Consider the following 22233-nt stretch of genomic DNA (forward strand, 5'->3'; position numbering starts at 1 on the left):
CGTGGAGTACCCATCAACTGTCTTTATGGTTATCCAGTTACGGACAACAATTGATCAACAATAAGCACTCGACTCTACATCTAGGGTCCATAGTGGTTTCAGGTCGAAGAGTGGTATACACCATTATCACCATGAGAATAACTTATGACACTTTGCATAACTTTCTATATAGTATTCTCATAGCGGGTCAATCCGGTATAAATATTACTCTTAATATTCATACCTATGTTTAAGACTTGATAACTCTTTATCCATGATCCATGAGATGTGATCATCAGTCTACAAACATAATAGTCTTAATGCTTTAATGTTATCCCACTTCACACTAAAGCTCGACTACGGATACTTTAAGAATAGTGTCCTTATGTTTAATGTGATCTCGTGATTAAGTCATACTTGATACATTAAACAGACTAGCTATTCTAGGGACTTTATTAAACAAACGTAATAAAGAAAAAGCCTTTTATTATTAATAAATAATTCGATACAAGTACCAAAAGTATTGGCCTCTAGGGCTTACACCAACAATCTCCCACTAGCACTAGAGCCAATCAGGCATACCCTTAATACCCATAGATCTAGTATGGCCATCATGCTTCTGCTGCGCAAGAGGCTTTGTCAGTGGGTCAGCAATATTGTCAAGTGTAGGTACTCTGCATATTTTCACATCTCCTCTATCTATTATCTCTCGAATGAGATGATAACGCCTAAGTATGTGTTTGGATCGTTGGTGAGATCTAGGCTCCTTGGCTTGTGCGATAGCACCATTGTTATCACAGTAGAGACCAATGGGATCCACAATGCTAGGAACTATGCCAAGTTCACTAATGAACTTTTTGATCTAAACAGCTTCCTTTGCTGCACTTGAGGCAGCAATATACTCGGCCTCGGTTGTAGAATCAGCAACTGTATCTTGCTTTGAACTTTTCCAGCTCACAGCGCCACCGTTTAAGCAAAACACATAACTAGATTGCGATCTAAAGTCATCCTTATCTGTCTGGAAGCTAGCATCGGTGTATCCAATTACAGCCAACTCTTTCTGACCTCCATATATCAAGAATGAGTCCTTAGTCCTTCTTAAATACTTAAGGATATTCTTGACAGCTACCCAGTGAGCATCACCAGGATCAGATTGGTACCTACTCGTTGCACTTAAAGCATACGAGACATCTGGTCGAGTACATAACATGGCATACATGATAGATCCTATTGCAGATGCATATGGAATCTTATTCATGCGATCCCTTTCTTCCTTAGTTAAAGGGGATTGTGTTTTTGATAGACACATGCCATGTTGCATAAGTATGAATCCTTTCTTGGAATCATGCATATTAAAGCGTCTTAACACTTTGTCTATGTATGTACTCTGACTTAGGCCAAGCAGTTTTTGTGATCTATCTCTATAGATTCTGATTCCTAATATATAGGCTGCTTCACCTAGGTCCTTCATAGAAAAACATTTCCCCAACCAAGACTTTACTTGTTGTAGGGTAGGGATATCGTTTCCAATGAGTAATATGTCATCTACATATAATACCAGGAAAACGATCATGCTCCCACTAACCTTCTTGTAGACACAAGGCTCATCTTCGTTCTTGATGAATCCATATTGTTTTACTGTTTCATCAAAACGAAGATTCCAGCTTCTAGAAGCTTGCTTCAATCCATAGATTGATCTTTGTAACTTACATATCTTTTGGGCTTCCTCTGGTATGTCAAATCCTTCAGGCTGTGTCATGTACACATCCTCAAGAAGATTTCCATTAAGGAAAGCAGTTTTGACATCCATCTGCCATATTTCATAATCATGATATACAGCGATAGCAAGTAAAATCCGAACAGATTTAAGCATTGCAACTGGTGAAAAGGTTTCATCATAGTCAATCCCATGAATTTGTTTATATCCTTTTGCAACCAGTCTTGCCTTATAGGTATGTACCTTACCATCCATGTCAGTCTTCTTTTTGAAGACCCACTTGCATCCTATAGGGTTAACTCCTACAGGAGGCTCTACCAAGGTCCAAACTTGGTTTGTGTACATGGAATCCATTTCAGATTTCATGGCTTCTAGCCACTTCTCAGACTCGGGACCAGTTATGGCCTCTTGGTAGGTCACAGGCTCATCTTGATCCATGAGTAATACATCACCTTGATCAGTTATGAGATATCCATATCTCTCAGGTAATTGACGTATCCTGCCTGACCTACGCTGGTCTTGTTCTACTTGAGCAGGTTGCTCTTACACAACTACTTGTGTTTCCTGCTCTAATTCCTCCATAGGTGTATCAATGCTTTGTGATTCTTGAATTTCTTCAAGCTCTACTTTCCTCCCACTGATTCTTTTGGAATTAAAATCCTCTTCTAGGAAAACTCCAGTTCGAGCGACAAACACTTTGCCCTCAGAAGGATTGTAGAAGTAATACCCTCTTGTTTCTTTAGGATACCCCCACAAATAAGCATTTGTCAGATTTGGGCTCAAGCTTAGTTGAAATTTGTCGTTTCACATAAACCTCGCAACCCCAAATCTTTATGTAAGACATATGTGGTTTCTTACCACTCCATATCTCATATGGTGTCTTCTCAACCTTTCTGGATGGAACACGGTTAAGTGTGTAAGCTGCTGTTAATAGTGCATGTCCCCAAAAGGAGTTTGGAAGATCGGCGTGACTCATCATGGATCGGACCATGTCTAACAGGGTTCGATTTCTTCTCTCAGATACACCATTCCATTGGGGTGTTCCAGGAGGAGTAAGTTGGGATAGGATCCCACACTCTTTCAGATGGTCATCAAACTCTAGGCTTAAATACTCACCACCTCGATCTGATCGAAGAGTTTTAATATTCTTACCTAGTTGGTTTTAACTCGTTAGGTTTCACCCTTTTAGGATTAATGTTATTAATAGGCATTTCGAGATCAAGGACATATAGTCCATTGCTCATTTGTGCAGTAGCATAGAATATATCATTCAAATAAATTGAGCAACAATTGTTCTTTATTATAAATGAAAAAAAACCAAACTTGTCCAAACAAGAAATGGAAATAATATTCCTGCTAATTGCAGGTACATAATAACAGTTCTATAACTGAATTATTAAACCACTAGGTAAAGTAAATACATAAGTTCCTACGGCTAAAGCAGCAACCTTTGCTCCATTGCCAACTCGTAGGTCAACTTCACCTTTTCCCAAATCTCTACTCCTTTTCAGCCCCTGCACATTTGTACAAATGTGAGAACCGCATCCAGTATCTAATACCCATGATGCAGAAGCAGATAAGTTAATAACAAAAATACCTGAAGTTGAAGTCTCTACTCCATTCTTCTTATCTTCCAGATACTTTGGGCAGTTCCTCTTCCAGTGTCCGGTCTTACCGCAATGGAAGCAGGTGCCTTCTTTTGCTATGCCTCCACTAGGCTTTAAAGCAGTAACGGTGGGTTTGGGTTTGGCAACTTCCTTGCCTTTCCCTTTATCACCCTGCTTAGTGGGCCTTTTGTTCTGTCTCTTTCCATTTTCGATCATCAGAATGGACTTCCCTTTTGACTTCAGATTCTGCTCGGCAGTTCTTAACATGGCGAGCAGTTCAGGAAGAGATTTGTCCATATCAATCATATTAAAATTTAGGACGAATTGACTGAAACTATCTGGCAACGATTGCAAGATCAAATCAGTCGCAAGTTCCTTTTCGAGGGGAAAACCCAATCTCTCAAGGTTTTCCACATACCCAATCATCTTGAGTACATGGGGACCTACAGGGGCTCCCTCAGCTAACTTGCCTTAAAAAAGGGCTTTTGAAACTTCAAACCTCTCATGCCTAGCTTGCTCTTGATAGAGCATCTTCAGGTGTTTGATCATATCGAACGCTGACATGTTCTCATGTTGCTTTTGCAATTCTGAGTTCATGGTAGCTAGCATGAGACAAGCAGTTTCATTGGCATCATCAACATGCTTCTTATAAGCATCTCTTTCTGCCTTAGGTGCAGAACTGGGAGGTTCCTCTTCAGGAACAGGTGTCTCCAAGACATACAACTTTTTATCATGTTTGAGGACAATCCTCAGGTTTCGGTGCCAATCCAGAAAATTTGTCCCAGACAATTTTTCCTTATCAAGGATTGATCGCAAGATGTTGTTAGAGGTGTTTGCTGTCATGGTAATCTACACAAGGATTAATGAAAATATAAGTATCATTGACATATTTAATTAGGCCTTTAATTAAATATGCTCCCACTATTTTACTCAAAACAAATGACCCTCATCATTTGATTCGGAAAATCCCGTTGGAAGATTTTCTAGTGGGTCGAGATCCATATTTCACTTCGTTCTAAGTCCGCATAGGCGGATTACACAAAACTAGGTTATTTATGTAGGAACTCCTTCCAATTGTATCTCATACAACTCTCGAAAATTTCAGTTGGGTGAATAACTCCTTATTCCAATCCATCATATGGATCATTCCCAACTCTTGCTTCTAAACATATATATAATCTTATTATAATTTGTTTAGTTAAGTTTGACCCATTGTTTTAACAGTTGGATATTACAATTATCCCATCGCACCTTACTAATATATAGATCATGCACCTCGTGTAGGCGAAACCTACACCATCCATTACTAGTCTTGATGAGTGTTAAAACTTGGAAAGCATAAACTTAATATTTAATTTGAGGGAATTGTAATTGTTATGATCTCACCAGCTTATTTATCATATAAATCGTCTCTCACGTGCATCAACATATATTCACATGCATCAACATACATACACATGCATCAACATACATAATGAAACAGTTATGGCCCCTAGCGCAATTGTTCTCCCAAGCCAATGAGAGAACCTAAGCTAACTTAATAACGATCTAAGCTTCTCCAAGCAAGATCTTCAAGGTTGTCCTCCATTGATATTGAATTCTTCTCTTTCTTCATATCATTATTCTCCTTTGATATTGAATTCTTCTCTTTCTTCATATCATTACATTACAGAAGAAACTCGTTTTTCATACGAGGGATTGAGATGAGAAAAGAAGTTACATTAAGATATTAAAAGGAGAGGCACGACACGCAGGTCGTATTTAAAAACCCAAAACAAAATAAAGGACAACTAAGGCCATAACTGATCACCACAAGGCAATAATAACAAACACATTATTATTATTATTATTAATTTTTAATTCCTTTAATTAATTAAAACCAAATTAAATTTCGGCGACCGATCACACTACGCAGAGTTAGCCGGGGGTTCCGCTGCACGTCACAGGCGTGTGACGACCGTCACAGGCAATTTTGGATCTGTGAGTGTGACGACCGTCACAGGCTTGTTACGACCGTCATGGGCTTGTTACGACCGTCACGCATCCAGCTTGTTACGCTCGTCACGAGCTTCACGCGGCCAAAATAACAGAACTTTGAAACAGTCTACAGACCTCTTCCAAAAAGCCCTAAATTCACAACTCCTTGACGGCACAACCCTTGCGCCGTCGTCAACCCTAATGCACCAATTTCACACCTCGATTGTTGATTCAGTATGATTGATCAACTGGTCATTGCTTCACCATACTAATGTCGGATTCCGAAGCAAATGACCATTGATCGCTCAAAGGAAAACAACCATTTAGTGTTTGAATGAACGAAACAGAAATAGTATATCACATATACCGTACTTTGCATTAGGATTACTTATATCATATATAAGTTGATCGGTCTCAATTGCGTAACATATGGATGATCGATGTATCGCCGCTTCACCATACTAATGTCGGTTCCGAAGCATAGTCAACATCAATCATCCAACTCATACACTCATGATGCCAAATTTAATTACTCGTTTAATGAATTGATTCTTTCTGTCTTTTAATCATATTAATACAGAAATTAAACCGCTATCCGAGTCATGGTTTCGTAAGTGGCTCTGATACCACTGAAGGAGAATTGCGGTCCAAAACGCAGCGGAAATTAAAATTTTCTCCTTTAGAGATCCTTACGAATGGTCATGATCAGTGATAGAATATTTACCTCTTATGATGATTGAAACCTTTGGTGCAGATCTCTTGTGACGATCAAAACCTTTGATGCAGATCCACGAAGCGATCACGAACGTTGAACGATGACAACGTCTCTACTCAGTCCACACGAACGGGTTCCTTCAATCTCAGTGCTAGCTGGTACGAATGAAGGCTTTGAGTGAGAGAGAGAGTGAGAGACAAAACGAAAATAATGCAACCGCAATAAATGCTTCTGCACAAGGGTTCTATTTATAGAACCACTTGTGTGGGCTTCAAGCTAAAAGCCCACTTAAGTGTATTTTGGCCCATATCTTATAATATGCCCAAAATCACTTAAGCCCGTGGTACCTTACCATATTTCGTATTCTACCCAAGTACACTGTACCTTACGATGTTCTATAATTCACTTAAGGGCACCGTACCTTACGGTATTCCTTAGTTACTCTATCTCTCATCAATCCGTCCTTTGTGTGTGACCCTGTAGGTTTTCGTGACGTTGGCAATTATATTAAATCATGCATTTAACATAATAAACAGTGAGCGGTATCTAGCAACACATCACTGCTACCCAAGACACGAAAATGTCATGTGATCTGACAAAACCTTCTGTGATAATACTTATGTGTATAATTACCCTTTTGCCCTTATGTTTATATTGAACACAAGGCATAGACCATGTCATCCTTGTCCAGTTCAATATTGGGCCCATAGACATTTATCCTGTTATGCAGGATGGGCAAATTCCATCTAGGTCACTCATGTCCCTCAGCATGCTTCGTGGAGTACCCATCAACTGTCTTTATGGTTATCCAGTTACGGACAATGTTGGATCAGCAATAAATCACTCGACTCTACATCTAGGGTCCATAGTGGTTTCAGGTCGAAGAGTGGAATACACTATTATCACCATGAGAATAACTTATGACACTTTGCATAACTTTCCATATAGTATTCTCATAGCGGGTCAATCTGGTATAAATATTACTCCTAATATTCATACCTATGTTTAAGACTTGATAACTCTTTATCCATGATCCATGAGATGTGATCATCAGTCTACAAACATAATAATCTTAATGCTTTAATGTTATCCCACTTCACACTAAAGCTCGACTACGGATACTTTAAGAATAGTGTCCTTATGTTTAATGTGTTCTCATGATTAAGTCACACTTAATACATTAAACGGACTATCTATTCCAGGGACTTTATTAATCAACCATAATAAAGAAAATGCCTTTTATTATTAATAAATAATTCGATACAAGTACCAAAAAGTATTGGCCTCTAGGGCTTACACCAACAGTTATTTTCCCGCATGTGCTTGTGGAATTATTTCTCAGCAAGTCATTTTTCAACTTTATGGTTGTTATTGATATTCCCCAGCATCTTCGCTATCATTTCTCCCCAAGCAGAAGTTACCCTAAAAAGTCTCTTATGAGCTTTTCCCCTGCAGAGCATTTCTAATAAATCTCCCCCAAAGGGAGTCTTTTCTAAATCATTTCCCCAACAGACGAACGTTTAAGATACTGCTTCATTCATCTGAAGAAACTCATTTATGTGTTTGAGATGCTGCTTCATTAATTTGGAGAGTCTCATTTGTTTTTAGAGATACTGCTCTAGTATCCTCGGAGAGTCTTAGACTCAATTAAGGTATCATTCCCTTGTTGGAACATCTTAATTCTGTCATATAAGATACTGCTTCGATTAATACAGAGAATTTCCCTTATCTGTTTGAGATGTTGCTTCATTAATTTGGAGAGTCTCATTTGTTTTTAGAGATACTGCTCTAGTATCCTCTGAGAGTCTTAGACTCAATTAAGGTATCATTCCCTTGTTGGAATATCTTAATTTTTTCATATAAGATACTGCTTTGATTGATACAGAGAATCTCCCTTATCTGTTTGAGATGTTGCTTCATTAACGCGAAGAGTCTCATTCGTTTGTAAGAGATATTGCTCTAGTATCCTCAAAGAGTCTTAGATACAATTAAGGTATCATTCCCTTGTCGGAATATCTTGATTGTATCATATAAGATGTTGCTTCGTTGATATAGAGAATCTCATTTATCTATTTGAGATGCTACTTCATTAACATGAAGAGTCTCATTCGTTGGTTAGAGATACTGCTCTAGTATCCTCGAAGAGTCTTAGATACAGTTAAGGTATCATTCCCTTGTCGGAATATCTTGATTGTATCATATAAGATGCTGCTTCGTTGATACAGAGAATCTCATTTATCTGTTCGAGATACTGCTTCGTTGATTCGGAGAATCTCATTTATCTGTTTGAGATGCTGCTTCATTAACATGAAGAGTCTCATTCGTTTGCTAAAGACACTTCTCTAAGTATCCTCGGAGAACCTTAGATACAGTTGAGGTATCGTTCCCTTATTGGAATATCTTAATTCTATCCTATAAGATGCTGCTTCGATTAATACGGAAAATCTCGTTTTGTCTGTTTGAGATGCTGCTTCATTAATATGAAGAGTCTCACTCGTTTTTAGAGATATTTCCCTAGCATCCTCGGGGAATCTCATGTGTTTAACTCAATACACTGCCCTACTAATGCTCAGAAAATCTTAGGTACAATTGAGGTATCATCCCTTTGTTGGAATATCTCGATTGCGACATCTAAGATATTGTTCTGACGATTCCCAGAGAGTCTTGATCGTTTCATTGACCTTACGATGACTTTCTTTACTGTATTTCTCACTACATTTTCTTTCCGCATTTCTTCCTTGCATTTCAAAGGACAAAATATGGGGTCTTTTCGTATTTGATTATCTTTTACCACGAATGCACGAAGACTGTTGTCATTCATGCCTTCTAGTTCAAGGTAATTACATAGGAGCAACTGTCATACCCCAAAATTTTCCCGTCTTTTTTTTCATCTGACTATAACTTGATATCCATCTAATATCATTCATGTTCGTTTATTCATTTATGACTTATATCTGCAAATAGGTGCCACGAATTTAGGGTTGTGGTTGATAAAATCGGGGTTCTAGATCGAGGAGTATGGTATTACACACCCTGGGTTGAAACCTTGATTCATGACTTTGCTAGTTAAGGATCTCATGTATGAATTGTCATCTGGTTGATATTTATCTGGTTCGATTCATAATCACCGGCCTAGGCCATTTGGTTTAGGATATTATGGTCCGCATTCGATTGTCCATAAGAAAATATACATTGCTACCTAGGCTGACTTTTGGGTCAACCATTTGATCAAAGTTAGCCATTTATCCTTAAGCCCTTAAATGCATAATCCCTGGTCCGTCTTTTCATCATGTCCATCAAAAATTCCATTCTTTGTCTTGATTCATGTTCATATTGCTAAACTAAATTCAAAACCAAAGTCATCTTTCACCTTTTAAATCATGGGTCATTTTCCATTTTAAATCATAACCCTTGATTCACTTTTATCTCAATAGCCATACACATTACATTTACCAGCCATCTTACAAAATCACAACCATGTTCTACATTTTCACAAAACCATACCTACATATCCAAATTACACCATTTCAACAACATTCCCATACATAATCATAAGTCATGGTTCATTAACACAAGTTATAACCATTCAGTTCAATTACAAACATGGTTACTACATTCAGAATCTGAAATTTATCCATTTCGATTCAACCGTGAGCCATAATACATTTCCATTTTTCAGTTCATGTTCATTTTAAACTGGCCTCTTCATCATGAATATATAAATTCGATGTCCAAATAGGCAAACTATTAAACCAAACCGATTCACATTTTAATACAACACTTCAAACCAAAATCACATTGTAACCATGACCGTGTCAAAACACCCTTCTTATTACATTTCATTACAACATGCATCATCACTAATTTCCAACCATATTTGTTCAAGCCCATTTAATTCACATTTCCTTCCATCACTAATAATTTCATGCAAGCATGTCACAATTTCATCTCATAATTATACTCATTACAAACAGGGATTACAACCATTTACAAAGTTTCAAAAGGAAAATCCTAAGCCATCCAATAAAAACTATGAGATAAATACGGTCAGTAGTATCACCATATTGGTTCAACATAGTAAAAGTGGTGTTATGCATAATACTGTGGAGATCGCTATTTTTACTGACAGGGCCTAATGGTGGCGGCAAATCAAGTTTGCTTCGGTCAATTTATGCTGCTGCACTACTTAGGATATATGGACTTATGGCTCATGCTGAATTCCCCATGATCCCATCTTATGATTCCATTATTGTTGGGACCTCTAAAAGGACTTTTGTGCTTGTTGACAAAATATGTCGAGAAACAAAAATGCCTTCCAGCTGCAAATCAAAACTACAGCGCCAAAACCAACAATAGCGTCCAAGCTGCACCACCACAAAGCCATGACCAAGACCGCAACACTACGCACCGGCTGTGGCAGAAGCAGCATCACAAAAGTCGGTGCTAACACAACAATTATACCTTCTTACAGCAGAGAACACCAATAGCAACATGCGAAAACGACAATGCCCGCCCATTAGCAGCCAAAGCCAAAATGTGAATCCAACCGCAACCTGCAAAACGTAACACTCCACATGATACAACAATAAGCCAATGGAAGAGTACTGAATCATGAAACGCATGGCATAGTGAATCGAGACAAACGAGCAACAATAAGCCCAATCCATCAACAGAACATAAACAGAGTGCAAAAAAATGAGAAGTAAGTCATTTTTTCCATGGATTTTGTGCACAAACTCATATGTTTGAGTTATTGTGAATTTGCATTAACTAAACCATGAGATTTGAATCCAAACATAATTGTTTCAAATGTAGTTAATAAGAGAACCCCACACAGTAGGTTATAGTAATCCTAAGATCTAAATTATGGCATAGTCTAAACAAAATGAAAGGGAGCCAACCTCAACTGCAAGTCACCTTAAAAGGATACCTAGTTTGGATGCCATCTATGTTCTCATGATACACCAAAGTGTTTCAAACCTACAAGTTGAAGCCAAAGATAATCAACAATTCCTGGTGCATTTCGTAAAATAGATATTGGCACAAACCAAATCAAAACCTTTACGTTCAAAAACCACACATCAGAATAAAAAAGGAAAGGATAGATAAGCCAATAAGCTAATCTTTGAGCCAAGGAGATACAAATTACATTTAGAACTCAGCTCTCATGACAGTAAAATCAAGATTCTTACTGAAATTCTGGTATCAAATATGAGATGTCGAAGGTAATGTCACGACACTAATATCTGAACAATACAAATAGGATAAAAGATAAAGAACAGTAATGCAAGAGACACAAGCAATTGTTAACCCAACTCGGTGCAAACTCACCTACGTCTGGGGGCTACCAAGTCAGGAAGGAAATCCACTAAACAGAATCAGTTCAAAGACTCTCAGTAAACAACTTCAAGTTACAGTCTTTTCACCTAATCTCTACCTGTGTGACTTCTACCTAAGAACTCTTAGATATGAGATCCTACTCACTCCCCCTCAATCACGGCAGTGATATAAAACAAGAATTACAATGAAAAGAAGACACTCTTCAAAGACACATACTTGATCTTACTTAAAAGCTTCAATCAAGTAAACACACACTCGTGCTTTAAAGCTTATAGTGGACAAATTACAACTCAAAAATCAGACCAATTCAATCATCTATGGATGAATTGAATGGCTCACAATTCACACAACCACACAAGACTAAAACCCTTATTCAATATTTCGTTCGTTATTTCTTGTGTATACAACCAGGTTTTACATGTCCTTTATATAGAAGCATTTGGTTGGGCTTGGACATCATAAAACCCTAAAACTATTTTCCATTCATATCTTCTCATGACAGTTGATTATATCTCGTTGGAAAATAAGTCAATCTAGTTGTAATTACTGATTGATAGCATGTTCAATCATCTCATCAATCATACATAGATTAGCATTAAAAACGCAATCACATAATACATAACATTCAGACTTAATGTTCTGTATACAGATGTCATGACATCGGGTCTGACATCTTAGTAAAATCCTGCATAATCATATTTTAAATATTCTGCAGGTACATGTTATCTTATGTCAAGACAACACCCGTGACATCTTGTGAACACTCTAGGTTTTACCAAAATTGCTGGCAACACATAGAACCAATAAACTCCTCCTTTGGCAAATTTTGGCTAAAACATATATCAGTCCATTTGTCCACAAGAGTACAATAAACACACATATCAGCAGTTTAGCAGCAGCAGAAGTAATAAACCACGCACTTACTAGCTATAATAGCAACTAGTATTAAACACACATTAAACACATATGTGCTTCTTCTCCCCCTAAGTCTGTTCAACACGGACATCTCCTTCAACAACACCTGTAACATCCATCACTCCATCTGACATCTCCTTCAACATCACCTGTACAACACAGAACATCATTCTGTTCAACATCAGCTATCACCTGTTTATAACCTAGCTACTTCATAGCACATATTACTGCAGCTCTCCTCTACATACTAACTGCAGCTCTCCACATAGTAACTTCTCCCCCTTTTTAGTCAAAATAGACCAAAGAGACCAATTAGACAAAATAAATGTCAATTAGTCCAACAGAGAATGTCACATAGCATGTTATAACATATAAAATGTTAAAACATATTGTCAGGTGTTACAGAACCAAATTATACACAACTATATGTGCTGAGATAAAAAGAAATCCAGAGAACTCACAAAGAGAACCCAAAAAAATTACATCATGGCATCAAACAAGACTGCCAAAAAAATCAAACATCAAGGCTTCCAGAACAACACATTATCATAACATGGGGACCATCTTCACCATAACTCAGTCAGAGGAGCTAGCATCTTCATCAGCTTTAGATCCAGAACTGCCACTTGATTTATCTTGAGATTCAGACCTCTCACTTGAGGTGTGGGCATCTGTGTCCTTGGCTTGACCAACATTATCCATGTCTCCTTGATATAAGCTATTAATCAGAACCTCCAGAGCTTCTTTCCTAGCTTTAGCCACCCTAATCCCAGTCTCTAATTCCTTACAGGTCTCTTTCAGTTCAGCAATCAGGCCACCTTGAGAGGTTGGCTTCTTCATAGCAGATGTCATGACAATGTCATTGACATGACTGCCTTCAAATAACTTGTAATGAACTGACAATGGAGGTTTTCTTCTACTAGGGATATCACTTGTGCTCAGTATTCCAGGTTGCTGGCTTAGGATTATCCCCCAAATTATTGAGGGAAAAGCAATGGGCAGCTTCACTGCATTTGTGGAAGCATGTTTGACAATTTGTTCAAACATGAACCTTTAATAATCAAAATTAAGCTTGGTTCCAATAGAAAATATGATCCTTCCAAGAGCATTAGAGATTGTAGAGATGTGGTTTGTTGGTACCCAGTTTGCTGACCCTATCTTATGCAAGATAACATATTTCATAGTTAATTTACCAGCAGAGAGATGCTTTTTGCTTGGCCACTCCTTGACCTGTCCAGAAGTTATTGTCCTACAGACCTCATTGTCTGTGGCCTCTAATTCAACAACACCTTTTGTTCCTCTTCCTAGGAACTTATTGATCACAGTAGGAGAAAACTTCACACACTTTCCTCTAATAAATACCTTACAAAACTCTTTGTTGTTCTTGTCAGCAATATCCTCAGGGATGTTCACCACAAACTCTTTAACTAGACCTTCAAAACATTGAGATAACCCACTAATTGTTTTCATTAAACCAGCAGACTTGATCAAATCCATAACCTCCTTAACTTCCATAGCATCCTTTCCCATTTCTCTTTCCACAGCTACTCTCCTTTGGATTACAAATTTCCACTTGGCTGCACCATCTTCTAGATGGAAGGAAATGTTATCCAGATGAACAGCAGCAACCTTAGCAGGAGATTTTCTAACAGTAGATCTTTTGATAGGAGATATTTCTAGGACATCGTCTTCAATATCATCCTCTGAATCAGAACTTTCTCTTACCTTTCTCTTCTTTACCTCCACTTTACTCCATGACTTTGAAGGACCTATAGCAGTAGCCTTCTTACTAGTTTTGGTTGTCATCATCTCACCCACAGACCTCCCTTTTCTGGTCTTCATTCTCTTTGCAACACTTGGCTTCAAGTGATGAAGCAAGTTGTCATCTTCATCATCTGAGCTTTCTTCTTCCAAGTCAATCGCCTTCTTCCCAGAGTCATGCTTCTTAGACTGAGAAGCATCTGCAGATTTCTTACAAGGCACGGTTTTCCCTAAAGAACACAGTCCCTCAACAACTATGTCTTTCTCTGACCTAGATGATTCATCATCTTTCTTATTGTGAGGTTCCACCTCAAGTGAGGGGTCCCTTCTAGATAGAGGATTCGAAACTCCCTTGACTGAGTGCCCTTCATTTAGGATCCTCGTGACCAAATTTCTAATGACACGATCAGTATGATGCATGTCATCTTTAGAGGTAGGGTTATTAGAGTTGTTACCTTGGTTATGCCCTACAGTGGAGGATGGACCAGGGGCGTCGCCTGAGATGACTGATAGGGGAATAACTTCCAAAATGTCTTGATGAAGAAAATCCATGGATGGTGTTCTTGCTTTGTGCGCATGTTTAGAACTAGAAGATGAAGGATGTTGTGACATCTTGTTGAGCTTGTGAAAGAATTTTTGTTGCCCTAGTAGATATGGTCGATACAGTTTGAGGAAGATGGAAGTGGTTGAGCTGAGGTTGTGTGTGAGAAAGTTACAGATGGTAGTTCCAATACTAGGTAATGATTTACCATAAATGGGGCACTTTCTTTTAAGTGGGCAGACAATATTTTTATTACATTTTCCCCTCCAAATTAATTGCTATAAATTCTCATGGATACAAATCCCTAATTTCCCTCTTAAACATTCAAATTGATTAGCATCCAAAGCCTTTGTAAATATGTCTACTAATTGCATTTCAGTAGTAACATGCTCCAGGGCTATGATTTTCTCTTCCACTAGTTCTCTAATGAAGTGATGACGAATATCAATGAGCTTTGTCCTGCTGTGCTGAATAGGATTCTTAGAAATATTTATAGCACTCGGGTTGTCACAGTACAATGTCATGAAATCTTGTGTGACATTATATTCAGTCAACATTTGTTTCATCCAAACCAGTTGAGAACAACTACTCCCAGCTGCTATGTATTCAGCTTCAGAAGTGGATAGGGACACACAATTTTGTTTCTTATTAAACCATGATATCAAGTTGTTCCCCAAGAAGAAACATCCTCCTGATGTGTTTTTCCAATCATCAGCACTTCCAGCCCAGTCAGCATCATAATATCCAGTCAGCATAGATCCAGAACCATGAGTATACAACATCCCATAGTCACTGGTGCCATTGACATATTTCAGTATCCTCTTCACTTGGTTTATGTGACTGACTTTTGGTTCAGCTTAATACCTAGCACAAACACCTACAACAAAAGCAATGTCAGGTCTGCTTGCTGTGAGATATAGCAGACTTCCTATCATGCTTCTGTATAGACTTTGATCTACACTAACACCATTTTCATCTTTGGAGACTTTCAGATGTGTAGGAGCAAATGTTCTTTTATGACTTGCATTCTCCATGCCAAACTTCTTAACAATGTTTTTAGCATATTTGCTTTGAGATAGAAAGATAGAATCTTCCATCTGCTTGACTTGTAGCCCAAGAAAATAGGTCAGCTCTCCAACAAGGCTCATTTCAAACTCAGACTGCATTTGTTTAACAAAATGTTCAACCATTTGATCTGACATCCCACCAAACACAATATCATCCACATATATTTGAGCCACCATGAGTTTTCCTCCTTCATTCTTAACAAATATGGTCTTGTCAATACCACCCTTCCTGTATCCATTATTAGTGAGGAACAATGTGAGTCTATCATACCAAGCCCTAGGAGTTTGTTTCAAACCATAGAGGGCTTTCCTCAACTTGTACACATGCTTTGGAAGATTTGGATCTGTGAATCCTTTAGGTTGTTCAACATATACTTCCTCATTTAAGTAGCCATTCAAGAAGGCACTTTTTACATCCATTTGGAACAGTTTGAACTTCAGAATACATGCCACTCCAAGCAATAGTCTAATGGACTCAAGGCGAGCTACAGGGGCAAATGTTTCATCAAAGTCAACTCCTTCAACTTGAGTATATCCTTGTGCTACTAATCTTGCTTTATTTTTAGTAACCACCCCTTGTTCATCATATTTATTCTTATACACCCACTTTGTTCCTATGACATTTATTCCTTCAGGTCTTGGAACCAATTCCCATACTTTATTTCTCTTGAATTTCCCTAACTCCTCCTGCATGGCATTGATCCAGAACTCATCAGTCAAGGCTTCCTTGACATTCCTAGGCTCAATCTTGGACACAAAACAGCCATGTGAGATCACTTCCCTTGATCTAGTTGTGACCCCTTTATTTGGGCTATAATGAGATCCTTGGGATGATCCTTCTGAACTTTGATTAAGGGTCCCTTATTGATTTTGTCAACTTCAGGTTCAGCTTGAGGAGGTTCACTCTCATTATTTTTGTCTGGTAAATCAGCTGGGGCATCATTTAGAGATGTCTCAACATCGTCTGTGACATCAGTCTGTTGATCATCAACCACAACATTGATAGATTCCATCATCACTTTTGTTATGGAATTAAAGACTCTTAATGCTCTGCTGTTTGTTGAGTAGCCCAGAAATATTCCTTCATCACTTTTGGGATCCATCTTCCTTCTTTGTTCATGATCAGTCAAGATATAACATTTACTACCAAACACATGGAAGTATTTGACTGTAGGTCTTCTCCCTTTCCAGACTTCATATAAGTTAGTAGGAGTCCCTTTCTTCAAGGTTACTATGTTGTGAACATAGCAGGTTGTGTTCATAGCTTCAGCCCAGAAGTGGTAGGGCAATTTCTTGGCATGAATTATAGCTCTGGCTGATTCTTGGAGAGTTCTATTTTTCCTTTCTACCACACCATTTTGCTGGGGAGTAATGGGAGATGAGAACTCATGGCTAATTCCTTCTGATGCACAGAATTCAGCAAATTTGTTGTTTTCAAATTCCTTCCCATGATCACTTCTGATTTTGATAACTTGACTTTCCTTTTCTCTTTGAAGTCTTAGACAAAGATCTTTGAAGATTTCAAATACATCAGATTTTTCTCTTATAAAATTGACCCAGGTGTATCTGGAGAAGTCATCCACCACTACATAGGCATACTTCTTCCCACCAAGGCTTTCCACCTGCATAGGTCCCATCAAATCCATATGGAGGAGTTCCAGCACTCTGGAAGTAGTGTCATGTCTAAGCTTCTGGTGTGACATCTTTGTCTGTTTTCCAATCTGACATTCCCCACAAACTCTTCCTTCATCAATCTTCAAGTTGGGAATTCCTCTAACAGCTTCAACAGATATAATCCTCTTCATTCCTTTAAGATGCAGATGGCCCAATCTTTGATGCCATATCTTCACTTCTTCTTCTTTGGCTAGAGTACACATTGAAGAATAACCACTTTCTTGAGAACTCCACATATAGTAGTTGTCTTTAGACTTAACTACTTTCATGATCACTTCATTTTCTTTATCAGTAATCAGACATTCAGTTTTTGTGAAGTTTACAGTTAGACCTTGGTCACATAGTTGACTGATGCTTATTAGGTTTGCAGTCAATCCCTTAACAAGTAGGACATTGTCAAGATTAGGAACTCCATGGCAGTTAAGCTTACCAATCCCCTTGATCTCACCCTTTGCTCCATCACCAAAGGTTACATAGCTGGTGGCATGAGGATGAAGGCCAGTTAGCAGGTTTTTGTTTCCAGTCATGTGTTTGGAGCACCCACTGTCAAAATACCAATCTTCTTTGGCTGAAACTCTGAAGGAAGTGTGAGCTATCAAGTTTGTAACAACAGTCCTAGGAACCTATTGTTTTTTGTTGACAGGTATGTGATGTTTGGGTCTAGGTTGATGATGAGAAGGACTAGGATAGCCATATAACTTGTAGCAGAATGGTTTTATGTGGCCAAAATTTCCACAGTAATGACATCTCCATCTTTGATATTTCCTTTTCTGCTATCTTCCTTTATGATGTTGTGACATATGCTGTGACATCTTAGTAAAATCCTGCATAATCATATTTTAAACATCCTGCAGGTACATGTTATCTTATGTCAAGACAACACTTGTGACATCTTGTGAACACTCTAGGTTTTACCAAAATTACTGCCAACACATAGAACCAACACTTACCATGACAAGTACAGGTTTTACTACCGTAAAAAAAGGCTCTTAAGAACGATCACGCATTTTTGTTGAGAGCTTACCAACAAAACAAACTCGCCTTGCCACCTTCATTGTTTGTGACCACACCAAGTCCATGAGAAGATCCCACTCTAACGGAATGATTCTTCTCCCTCCTGCCAGCTCATGATTAAGGGACCACTTATCTTTACTCTATATAAAGGGACCACTAATCATTGTAAAGGAGAACCTGGGGAAGAACGCTGTTACTTTGTAGAAAATGACCAAAAACCTTCATTAAAGCTCTAATAATCAAACTTGTTCAAAGTTTTTTTTCAAATCGAAAACTTTGAGACGGGTGAGCTCAAACCTCAACCTGATCGCAACGAAAATTCGCCTAACACACCATCAAATACAAGAAGCAAAGAGGCAGAAAAAGGGAAAGGAAGAGTGTACCTCGAAGGTTGGTGTACCACATCCTTCGTCGGAGTTCTAATCTCCGATAAAACTTTTTGTCACAGTTCTGTTTGTTATTTGATTTTTGCTCGCATCTTTCCCGTGTCGTGTTGTATTTCGTGTTTGTGGATCTATGTTGGATGAGTTTTTTCTCAAATTCTTTTTGTTGCTTTCTGGTTTGGCACGGCGGCGCTACCATATTATTCTTGGACGCCTCCGTACCGTTTTCCAAGCCCCGCCGTGTAGATCTTTCATTTTAAAACTCTTATGCTGGTGTATGCGTTTGTATGATGAGTGAGAGTGAAGTGATGGAGAGAGGAGAGTTCGGATATATAAAAAAAAGGTTAACAGAAAAAGAAGGAATTCCTGGGAGAGGAAGAGCATTATCTCTTCATTTTCTATTAATAATCATTATCATTACCTTTTATTGCCTTGGGGTTATTAAAAGTAGAAGTTTAAATTAGAAATGACTGTTGGGATTTGACCAATATTTACTATTTAATTGATATCTTGCTGTATAATGTGGCTAGGACTTATGGTTCCTTTTCGGGCTCCCAAAAAAAAAGTGCCTTAGTACATGATTCATTAGCATAGCGGAGAATGGCAACTGCTGCACTTCCACTTTTAGTTTCCATTATCTTGTACACTCTTTTTGTTTTTTAGATTGGTTGGGTAAAGTAATGCAGACCCATTCATTTCCGGACTAAATGCCCCTGCTGCCCGCGAACGCACCCCCCCCCCCCTCACTAGCATCAGGTGGGCCAAACGTGTAGGCCCATTCACCTCCACTAACATTAATTGTCTGTCAGACCCAACAACAATTAAATAAACATATTGTCTTTAGGCCTAAGTCCTTATGATTGGTATCATTTTAAGTAAAACACTCTTTAATTAATTAAATAAAACATAGTTAATTGGTTATTCATTTTAATAATGATAATTAATCATTTTATTTTTATTGGTTGACTATTAATTGAATTATTTAAATACGTATTTGTTTTCTTACTAATTAACTCGGTTAAGTCATTTTATTGATTAATCCCATGTTGATCAGAATTCAAACCATTCTAAAATATACTCCTTCAAACTTTTAATTCTAATTTTTGGATGAAAAGGGGTATAGTAAGCGTCCGCTTCACTATCTCTCGAGTATTCGAATAATTGGCATTCGCAATATTGCTCGAATTCTCGTTGTCTAATTAAAACCCTAAACTACAAATTCAAATCACTTTCCCTAAATTAAATATAATTTCTAAAGACTTTATTTTTATAATTTAAATTTTGGATGAAAAGGGGTATAGTAAGCGCCCGCTTCACTATCTCTCGAGTCTTCGAATAATTGACGTTCGCCATATTGCTCAATTTCTCGTCGTCTAATTAAGACATTAATCATACAAAATTCAAATCATTTTTCTAAATTAATATAATACTTAAAAAACGTTTTGATTTATAAACTTGGGATGAAAAAGAGTATAGGAGGCGTTCGCTTCACTATCTCTCGAGTATTCGAATGATTGGCTTACGCCACATTGCTCGAATTCTTGTCATCCGATTAAAACCATACCAAATCCGAGTCCAAATCATTTCTTCCAAATTAATATAATTTCTAAAACCTTTTAATTCTAAATTTCTGATGATAAAAGAATGGGAGGCGTTCGCCTCACTATCTTTCGAATAATTGAATGATTGGCGCTCGCCATATTGCTCAACTTATCGACTTCCGATTAAAACACTCTTAATAAATTTGGATAAGGGAATGGATAGCGCACGCCTCATCATTCCTTGGATAAGCAAGTGGGAGGCGTTCGCCTCACTATTGTGCATATTTGATTTCCGCAAAAAAAATTCAATAATAATTTGAACGAAAAAGGAGTAGAAGGCATTCTCCTTGTTATTCCTCAGAATTGAACGATTAGTGTGCACCACATTTCTCAATCTTTTGTCGTTCCTCTTAAAAAATACCAAATATATCAAACCTAATTTCTCGCCCCGTGCGACCAACAACTTAAACCTTTTTAGAGAGAATACTGTTTAATCCTTTCTAACGCGCACAACAAACTAGTGCTTAAGCCTCCGCCTAGAGTAGACAAGTCAATGTTTAGCCTTTAGAATGCGATCTAAATAGTCATTCATTAAAAGACACCAACCAACCGTAGTTCCCCGAACTACGAATGCTCTGATTTCCTTATTGCACCATAAGGATACGTAGGCACGAGATTGCGAGATCTTGGCGAGCACACTAATAAAAAACCTCCACTTCCCCCCTTTTTGAGGTTTCCATCCATCTCTATTTATCCTTCATTCACTCGAAGAAAACAAATAACATTAGCTAACATTCAAATTGCAAATTAAACTAAAAGGTTCCCGTTGAGTACAACGGACGTGAGGGGTGCTGATACTTTCCCCTTACGTAATCGACTCCCGAACCCGAATATGGTTGCGACGACCATTATTCTATTTTTGAAAGGTTTTATCGATATTTTCCTATTCCTTCTTTGGAATTAATAAAGTTCGGTGGAGACTTTGTTCAAATCAATTTTTTCGCGACCATCGCGAGGGATCGTATTTTTTGAAATGCGACAAAAGGTCATTGCAACAACAACTTGAACATCTTTCAGAACTTCTCATGATTAGCACAGAAGCCGAATCGAAACACAATGTTCTGAAACTGATGACGTTGCACGTCATAAACTCAGAATCGGAACTGGTTGTTAAAGCTATACAATAATAAACCATTAGGGTACCAAAATTATTCTCACACAAATACAACATTGTTATCATCAAAACCCAAGGTATAGATGTAGAACCAAATCTTGTTCTAACAAAAACAAGTCAGGAAACTCCAGATATGATCAATTTACTATACATACATCAAGACATAAATTATGTTAAAAATTGCTCGTTTCTTCACAATATCTCCCGATTTTTTTGGCTTTGCTCTCTATCTTTGACTTCTTCATTCATTCAAACTTATTCATGTTGTTGTCATCTTTAAATTGAGATTTTATCGAATTCATAACAAATACTCATAAAAATCATGTAATGATAAATTGTCATCACAACCACAAACTTAATTTGTTTCTTGTCCTCAAGTAACTCACCTGCAACTGCACATTTCAAACAGAAAAACGAATTGCAATAATAAATAATGAACATCATCAATTGTGTTACCTGAAAATCATTCCAGTTCCCAACTTCAATCAAGCAAATTTGGAAAAGTTTTTCCAACACAACAAGTACTCAACCTGTCTCGCAACTCACCAATTTTCACTCAAATTGACAGGGTAATCACACAATCAAAGTACACAAGTATTTTATCATAAGTTTGTAAAATTTCTAATAAAATCAATCAAAGTAATCTAAACAAACATTTTTGAAGGTATTTCAAGGTTGTAATGGGGCTTACGTCAGGGTAGGATAATTTGGGACAATAGGCTTAAACCTTTGGAGTTAGGTACCTAGTTTTCCTTATTTTATCATATTCCTTTTCATATCAACTCTTGCTTAATTACTTTGGTATTAAAGATTAACATTGTATGGTCC

Source organism: Lathyrus oleraceus, chromosome 3 (genome assembly GCF_024323335.1).
Source record: "Lathyrus oleraceus cultivar Zhongwan6 chromosome 3, CAAS_Psat_ZW6_1.0, whole genome shotgun sequence".
In the NCBI taxonomy this organism is placed as follows: Eukaryota; Viridiplantae; Streptophyta; class Magnoliopsida; order Fabales; family Fabaceae; genus Lathyrus; species Lathyrus oleraceus.